This window comes from Melanerpes formicivorus, unplaced genomic scaffold, assembly GCF_026170545.1.
Source record: "Melanerpes formicivorus ecotype bairdi unplaced genomic scaffold, bMelFor1.0.p_v2 SCAF_6, whole genome shotgun sequence".
In the NCBI taxonomy this organism is placed as follows: domain Eukaryota; kingdom Metazoa; phylum Chordata; class Aves; order Piciformes; family Picidae; genus Melanerpes; species Melanerpes formicivorus.
In genome coordinates this window covers 31,403,556-31,412,642 of record NW_027142358.1, presented here as the reverse complement: position 1 = coordinate 31,412,642, position 9,087 = coordinate 31,403,556, and positions in this window count along the sequence as shown.

Genomic DNA, 9,087 nt, shown 5'->3' with positions numbered 1-9,087 from the left:
GTTTTTTCAAACCCAGGCAGTAAATCAGGCTCCTGGCTGTGGTCACAGAGAGAGATCAGCAGAAATAAAGTGGGTTTCAATCTCTAGGGGCTTGAGGGAAGCCTGAGCAGTGAGCAACACAGCAGAGGTCTGCTCCACAGCAGGTCTGGCATACAGCAGAGCTGTGTTGTGACCTTGCATTGATGCCCACCAGAGCAGGCAATCTCCCAGGCAAAGTTTCAGTCCCCTACATCTCAGCAGCTTCCTCAGAGACCATGGCAGCTATGGACAGCATCAGAAGAGGGGCAGGGACAGACAGCAGGGAGCAGTGGGGAAGAAGGAGACATCAGATGGCAGCAAGCCATGGAGAAGATTGGCTTAATGGGATCAGCCCTCGTTTGGTGCTGATTATCAGCACCTAGGGAGTGGGGCTGATGGAATTAATTGCTCTCAAGCAGGCAGCTGGGGCTTGTGGCCCATCAATGGCTGCTTGCAGTGATGCTTATTGGTTGGGAAGTAGGGTGGTGGCTGTACAGTGAGGGTCAGGTATCTCTCTCCAGCCTCCTGCAGCAGTTTGGGGCTCTTTTGGAGGAGAGAAAGAGCTGGGAAGGTTTGAATAGCTCAGGAGTGAAGGCTTTTCCTCTTTTCCTTCTGCTGCTGTGGGGTTTTGTGGTTGGTTTGGGAATGTTGTTCAGTTCTAGTTGCAGGTGGTGGGAATGGCCATTTCCTGAAGACCTCTTCTTGATCCTGCGTGGGAAAGAGTGGGCTGAGTAGCCAGCAGGTTGAGGGAGGGGATTCTCCCCCTCTGCTCCACTCTGGTTGGACCCCACCTGGAGTACTGTGTCTGGAGCCCCTGTTGCAGGAAGGATCTGGAGGGGCTGGAACAGAATAGCCAGGAGGATGAGCAGAGGGCTGTAGCTGCTCTTCCTATGAAGACAGACTGAGAGAGTTGGGGCTGCTCAGTCTGGAGAGAAGACCTTCTTGTGGCCTTCCAGGATCTGAAGGGGGCTACAAGAAAGCTGGGGAGGGACTTTGGAGGGTGTCAGGGAGGGATAGGACTGGGGGGAATGGAACAAAACTAGAAGTAAGTAGGATCAGATTGGATGTCAGGAAGAAGATCTTCCCCATGAGGGTGGTGAGAGCCTGGCACAGGTTGCCCAGGGAGGTGGTGGAAGCCTCCTGCCTGGAGGTGTTTGCAGCCAGGCTGGATGTGGCTGTGAGCAACCTGCTGGAGTGTGAGGTGTCCCTGGGCATGGCAGGGGGGTTGGAGCTGGCTGAGCCTTGAGGTCCCTTCCAACCCTGACAATTCTCTGCTTCTACAAGCAGCTTCCAGCACTGGTGTGTGTTTTGAATGTGTTCCACTGTATGATGGCATTGCCCAGTGTGCTGGACCTCCACCCCATCACAGAATCTCAGCATGGTAGGGGCCTTTGGAGATCAAGTCCAACCCCACTGCTAAAGCAGGGGTCACCCACAGCAGCTTGCCCAATGTCACAACATCCAGGTGGGTTTTCAATCTCTGTAGAGAAGAAGACTCCCCAACCTCTCTGGGCAGCCTGCTGCATGGCTCCAGCACCCTCAGAATGGAGAAGTGGCCAAGTGCCACGTCCAAGCCCCTCTTGAACACCTCCAGGGATGGTGACTCCACCACCTCCCTGGGCAGCACATCCCAAAGGCTAACAACTCTCTCTGGGAGGAACTTTCTCCTCACCTCCAGACTAAACCTGCCCTGGCACAGCTTGAGACTGTGTCCTCTTGTTCTGGTGCTGGGTGCCTGGGAGAAGAGACCAACCCCCACCTGGCTACAGCCTCCCTTCAGGGAGTTGCAGACAGCAAGAAGGTCTCCCCTGAGCCTCCTCTTCTGCAGGCTAAGCAACCCCAGCTCCCTCAGCCTCTCCTCACAGGGCTGTGCTCCAGACCCCTCCCCAGCTTTCTTGCCCTTCTCTGGACACCTTCAAGTGTCTCAATGTCCTTCTGAAACTGAGGAGCCCAGAACTGGACACAGCACTCAAGGTGTGGCCTAAGCAGTGCAGAGTCCAGGGGCACAATGACTTCCCTGCTCCTGCTGGCCACACTGTTCCTGATGCAGGCCAGGATGCCCTTGGCCTTCTTGGCCACCTGGGCACACTGCTGGCTCATGTTCAGGCAGCTGTCAATCAGCACCCCCAGGTCCCTCTCTGTTTGTCAGCTCTCAGCCACTCTGACCCCAGCCTGTAGCTCTGCACGGGATTGTTGTGGCCAAAGTGCAGCCCCTGGCACTTGGACTTGTTGAATGCCATCCTGTTGGCCTCTGCCCATCTGCCCAGCCTGTCGAGGTCCCTCTGCAGAGCTCTTCTGCCCTCTAACAGATCAACTCCTGCCCCCAGCGTGTTGTCATCTACAAACTTGCTGATGATGGACTCAATCCCCTCATCCAGATCATCAATGAAGATGTTGAACAGGATGGGGCCCAGCACTGACCCCGGGGGTCCAGCACTGGTGCCTGGCTGCCAGCTGCTGTAAGTGAGCTGTAAGTGAGCATCCAGGCTGAGCTCCTATCCATGGCACAGCAGCAGTCGCCCAGCACTTGTGCCAGCCAGCATCAGGCCATGGATCATCTCAAGTGGTCACTCCAGCTGCTTATTATTCCCCCTTGCTAGCATGTGACTGATCACCAAAATTACCCTCTGTGGCTTCTGTGCTCTGATTAGATTCCTGCAGTTCTGGGGGGAGAAGTGGGCTAATAAATAACAGCTCCTGAGGAGGTGAATAACAAGTGCCTGTGTTTGTGCTGTGAGGGCTCCTCCTTTGAATGCCCCCAGCAGGGAGCCCTCAGCCCTGGCTCTCCTCTGCCTGCTCTTCCTCCTCAGTGCAATGAACTCAGGTGTGGCTCTCCCCAGGTCTGGCTGGAGCAAAGAGCTCTTTGTAACCTGAAGGTGCTGCTGGAGGGGCTTGGCCAGCCCTGAGTCTGCTGAAAAGCCTTGAGGAGAAGGTAAATAGAGGATAAATCATGGGATCATAGGAGTGGTTGGGGTTGGAAGGCACCTCTGGGGAGCACCTCTGGGGAGCACTTGGAGCACCCCTGGAGATCACCTGGAGCACCTCTGGGGAGCACCTCTGGAGATCACCTGGAGCACCTCTGGGGAGCACCTCTGGAGATCACCTGGAGCACCCCTGGAGCACCTCTCCTATGAGGACAGGCTGAGAGAGTTGAGGTTGTTCAGTCTGGAGAAGAGAAGGCTCCCAGGAGACCTTCTTGTGGCCTTCCAGGATCTGAAGGGGGCTACAAGAAAGCTGGGGAGGGACTGCTGAGGGTGTCAGGGAGTGATAGGACTGGGGGGAATGGAGCAAAACTAGAAGTGGGCAGATTGAGATTGGATGTTAGGAAGAAGTTGTTCCCCAGGAGGGTGGTGAGAGCCTGGCACAGGTTGCCCAGGGAGGTGGTGGAAGCCTCCTGCCTGGAGGTGTTTGCAGCCAGGCTGGATGTGGCTGTGAGCAACCTGCTGCAGTGTGAGGTGTCCCTGGGCATGGCAGGGGCCTTGGAACTGTCTGAGCCTTGAGCTCCCTTCCAACCCTTAGCAATCCTGTGGTTCTGTGTGATTGCCCAATCCCCCTTCCTAGCACAGGTACACCTAGAGCAGCTTGCAAGAACTAAAGCTGGTGGGGGAGGACCCCAACCCAGATGGTCTTTGCTTCCAGCAACTTTCTGACCCCTGTTAGAGAAAGAAACATGAGGAGGAACTTCTTTAAGGAGGGTGGATTTAGATTAGATGTTAGGAGGAAATTCTTCCCCATGAGGGTGGTGAAACCCTGGCACAAGTTGCCCAGGGAGGTGGTGGAAGCCTCATCCCTGGAGGCTTTGAAGGCCAGGCTGGATGTGGCTGCAGTGTGAGGTGTCCCTGGCCATGGCAGGGGGCTTGGAACTGGCTGAGCCTTGAGGTCCCACTGGAGCAGGCTGCCAAGAGAGGTGGTGGAGTCTCCACCTCTGGAGACATTCAAAACCCATCTGGATGTGCCCCTGTGTGACCTTCTCTAGGTGAACCTGCCTTGGCAGGGGGGAAGTTGGACTCAGTGATCTCCAGAGGCCCCTTCCAACCCCTGCTGTTCTGTGCTCAGCCAGCTAGAACAATGGAATCAAGAGGAGGTTTCCTTAACAGTTTTGCTTTTTCTGGCTGAATTTTCCCCCTCACTGCTGCTGAGCTGGGGTTGGACCTGTCAGCAGAGCCTGGCAATAGTGTTGGTTGGTTGTTTATTTCTTTGCCACCGAGTTCTCCCTGCCTGCTGCTGTCAGCTGCTTGGGCAGAGGCACCCCTCTGCCATCCCCTCTGCTTTGGTGGCCTTTGAATTTGTGCCCACTGCCCCTTGGCCTGTCACTGGGCACCACTGAAAAGATTCTGTCCCCATCCTCTTGCCCCCACACCCTTTAGCTATTGATCAGCATTGAGACCCCCAGATGCTGCTTTTGGCTTTCCCCCTGCAGCCTGCACAGGCACCGCTGGTACCTCCAGCCCTGCCCTTGCCACCCCCCTGTGCCATGCTCAGCACTGCAGGACCACCTGAGAAAGGCACAGCTGGGTGCAACCACATCAAAAGCCCAGTGTGACATCCCAGCCTTGATGGCAAAGCTCCTGCTGGCATCTTGGGGACATGGGGCACTCTCCACAATGCTCAGAGACCTCTCTGGAAGAAGCTTTGGACACAGTGGCCAGCATGGAGGAGGTGAAAACCCTTCCTTCCACGACTTTCCACCCAGAGAATGCCACTCAGAAGGCATCATCCATGCCATTAGCATCTCCTGTTGCTCTCTGGCTCTGGATTTAGCACATGAAGCTCTAAATATTTCAGGCCCATGCTGCTAGACACAGCAGCTCTGTCCTTCCCTGCAGCCAAGGCAGTGTTGTGCAACCAGCTGGAGAGAGATGATCCTCTGGATGTTGGGAGGGAGCACTGGCCTCAGAAGGGAGCCTGCTCATGGGCCCTGGTCTCCTGGTAGGGAATGGGCAGGGGGGTAGGGGGGGAGAAAGGTGAAAGAAACTGAAACCAGCCAGCAGTGTCACCTCTTCAAAAGCAAGCAGGCAGCCACAACTCTCCCACAGCTTGGCAGGAAGGCTGTGGAGAAGTGGTTGTAAAGTTGATGAGGCAGGGAGAGGAATTGCCTTTGCCTGCCCCTCAGAAACAAACAAATCCCTTCTCTCCATGGATGGGAAAGGTCTTTTGCCCCCAGTTTTACCCCCTCCACGCTGGCCACTGTGTCCAAAGGGAGGGAGCTTCTTCCAGAGTGGTCCCTGAGCCTTCTGGAGAGTGCCTCTGGTCCCCAGGAGCTTTGCCACCATGGCTGGGATGTCACACTGGGCTTCTAGAATCACAGAGTTGTCAGGGTTGGAGGGAGCTCAAGGATCAGCCAGTTCCAACCCTTTCTCTGGGAGAGCCCTGACCCAGTCAGAGCAACTGCCCTGCATAATTTGCTGGGGCTTTTCTCCTCCTGCTTTGCATAGTCCACAGAGGGAAGCAATAAGGACAGCAGGAGATGCTCTTGGGTGGTTGGAGACCTCCAAGGAGCAACCCCTTAAAGACAACACGCAGAAGGAATCATTTCTTCCCTGCAAGAATGGTCAAGCATTGGAATAGGCTGCCCAGGGAGGTGGAGAAGTCACCATCCCTGGATCACATCCTATAGAGAATCAGAGAATTGTCAGGGTTGGAAGGGACCTCAAGGCTCAGCCAGTTCCAACCCCCCTGCCATGCCCAGGGACACCTCACACTGCAGCAGGTTGCTCACAGCCACATCCAGCCTGGCTGCAAACACCTCCAGGCAGGAGGCTTCCACCACCTCCCTGGGCAACCTCTGCCAGGCTCTCACCACCCTCATGGGGAACAACTTCTTCCTCACATCCAATCTCAATCTCCCCACTTCTGGTTTTGCTCCATTCCCTCCAGTCCTATCACTCCCTGACACCCTCAAAAGTCCCTTCCCAGCTTTCTTGTAGCCCGCTTCAGATACTGGAAGGCCACAAGAAGGTCTCCTGGGAGCCTTCTCTTCTCCAGACTGAACAGCCCCAACTCTCTTAGTCTGTCCTCACAGGAGAGCAGCTCCAGCCCTCTGCTCATCCTCATGGCCCTTCTCTGGACACCTTCCAGCACCTCCAGCTCTTTCCTGTTCTAGGGGCTCCAGAACTGGACACAGTGCTCCAGGTGGGGTCTCACCAGAGCAAAGTAGAGGAGCAGAATCCCCTCCCTCGAGCTGCTGGCTATGTTTCTCTTGATGTGGCCCAGGCCCTGGTTGGCTTTCTGGGCTTTTGACATGGTTGCACCCAGCTGTGCCTTTCTCAGGTGGTCCTGCAGTGCTGAGCATGGCACAGGGGGTGGCAAGGGCAGGGCTGGAGGTACCAGCAGTGCCTGTGCAGGCTGCAGGGGGAAAGCCAAAATCATCTGGGGGTCCCAATGCTGATCAATAGCTAAAGGGTGTGGGGCAAGAGGATGGGGACAGAACCTTTTCAGGGGTGCCCAGTGACAGGCCAAGGGGCAGTGGGCACAAACTGGAACCCAGGAGGTTCCATCTGAACAGGAAGAGAAATTGGTTTGCTGTGAGGCTGCTGGAGCCCTGGAGCAGGCTGCCCAGGGAGGTTGTGGAGTCTCCTTCTCTGCAGAGATTCCAACCCCCCCTGGGCATTGTGATCCTGGGCAAGCTTCTGGGGGTGCCCCTGCTTTAGCAGTGGGGTTGGGCTGGATGATCTCCAGAGGTCCTGTCCAACCCCTTACCGTGCTGGAGCTCTGTTTCTCCTCCCAGCAGTGAGTTTGAAGCCGTTGCAAGCAGAGTCTCCTGCTCCCAGCCCTGAGCGCGGCTCTGCCGTCGCAGTCTCTCTCACTCCTCTCTTAGTTTGGTGGTTGGTTGGTTTGTTGTTGTGCTGTTTTCTTTCCCCACTCCCTTTTCTCATTTTCCCCTAAGGACTTTGGCTTTTGAAATCCTTGGTTGATTGTTTGATCTCCTGTGCTGTTGCAAAGGCCTCCAGGAAGGGTCTTGTCAGCAGTTTAATGGGGAGATAAAAGCAGGAGGGCACAAGAGGGGATTGTTAACAGGGGGCTACTGCCTGACATCTGGACGGGGCTCATGGGTGATAAGGCAGGGGGGCTGGAGGCAAATCTGCTGCTCTTGATCTCTCAGCGAGGCCAGGGCCCGGGCTGGGCTGGCTTTCAAGCATGGCTGTGCAGACAGAGCCCCAGCTGCCCGGCAAATCCTCCTCGCTGCCCAGGCAGCAGGGGCGCGGAGGCCGGGGCTCGCCGCTGACTGCAGAGCCTCTCCTGCACTGACTTCAAAGGGCTGTCAGCTCAGATTATCCCCTCCTGCTCCTTTGGACTGGGGCAGATAAAACCCTCTCTCAGGTTTGAAGCTCTGCCTGCCTTTTCACTTGAGTGCCCAGGTGATGGGGAGGGCAAGAGTGGTCAAGCATTGGAATAGGCTGCACAGGGAGGTGGGGAAGTCACCATCCTTGGATCACATCATATAGAGAATCACAGAGTTGTTAGGGTTGGAAGGGACCTCAAGGCTCAGCCAGCTCCAACCCCCCTGCCATGGCCAGGGACTCCTCACACTGCAGCAGGTTGCTCACAGCCACATCCAGCCTGGCTGCAAACACCTCCAGGCAGGAGGCTTCCACCACCTCCCTGGGCAACCTGTGCCAATCTCTCACCACCCTCCTGGGGAACAACTTCTTCCTCACATCCAATCTCAATCTACCCACTCCTAGTTTTGTTCCATTCCCCCCAGTCCTATCACTTCCTGACACCCTCAGCAGTCCCTCCCCAGCTTTCTTGTAGCCCCCTTCAGATCCTGGAAGGCCACAATTAGGTCTCCTTGGAGCCTTCTCCTCTCCAGCCTGAATAGCCCCAACTCTCTCAGTCTGTCCTCATAGGAGAGCAGCTCCAGCCCTCTCTGGACACATTCCAGCACCTCCAAATCCTTCTTGTACCACCTCCACCACCTCCCCCTCAACACCACATGCATCAACCTGAGGGGCAACTCTGAATGTGGTCTGAGTTTTGCTCTTCTGCTTTCTCCTGGCCTCTTCCTGCAGGGTTTTGTTCTGTGCTGGATCAAAACCTGACAACAAAAGCTCAGTGTTTGGGGAAGAACTTATCCCAGGGGTGCAGAGGTCTGTGTACAAGTAGAGGCTCCAGCAGAGCAGCAATCAGTGTTGATTGCACACTCCCTTCCTCCTTTTTTTGGTCCAACAAAACAAGAACAAGAGACAGGCTGGGGATTGGTTTTTTTTTAAGGGTAAAGAAGGCAGCAATGAGCCATGGGAATAATTTTGGCTGCTGCCTGCCTTTGAGATGCTGCCTCAGATGCTTCTTAGAATCACAGAATTGTCAGGTTTGGAGGGGACCTCAAGGCTCAGCCAGTTCCAACCCCCCTGCCATGGCCAGGGACACCTCACACTGCAGCAGGTTGCTCACAGCCACATCCAGCCTGGCTGCAAACACCTCCAGGCAGGAGTGAGGCTTCCACCACCTCCCTGGGCAACCTGTGCCAGGCTCTCACCACCCTCATGGGGAACAACTTCTTCCTCACATCCAATCTCAATCTACCCTCTTCTAGCTTTGTTTCATCCCCCCCAGTCCTATCCCTCCCTGACACCCTCAAAAGTCCCTCCCCAGCTTTCTTAAAGCCCCTTTCAGGTCCTGGAAGGCCACAATGAGGTCTCCTCAGAGCCTTCTCTTCTCCAGACTGAACAACCCCGACTCTTTCAGTCTGTCTCGATAGGAGAGGATCTCCAGCTCTCTCCTCATCCCTTCTGGTCATTCTCTGGACACCTTCCAGCACCTCCAGGTCCTTCCTGTGCTAGGGGCTCCAGAACTGGATGCAGCACTCCAGGTGAGGTCTCACCAGAGTGGAGCAGAGGGATAGAATCACCTCCCTCGACCTGCTGGCTATGCTCTGCTTCTCCCTCTCCATCCACAGGTGAGAGCAACTTCAAACCTTCACTCCTACCCATGCAGGCAGGGAAGGACATGTTTAACTGTCCTGGCTGTGCTGCAGGCTGATAAGCTCCCATTGATTTTCTGTAGAGGAGTCTCCAGGGTGGACGTGCTGGTGCGCGCTCAGGGCCCCGTGCGAGTGCTTCCTGCTCC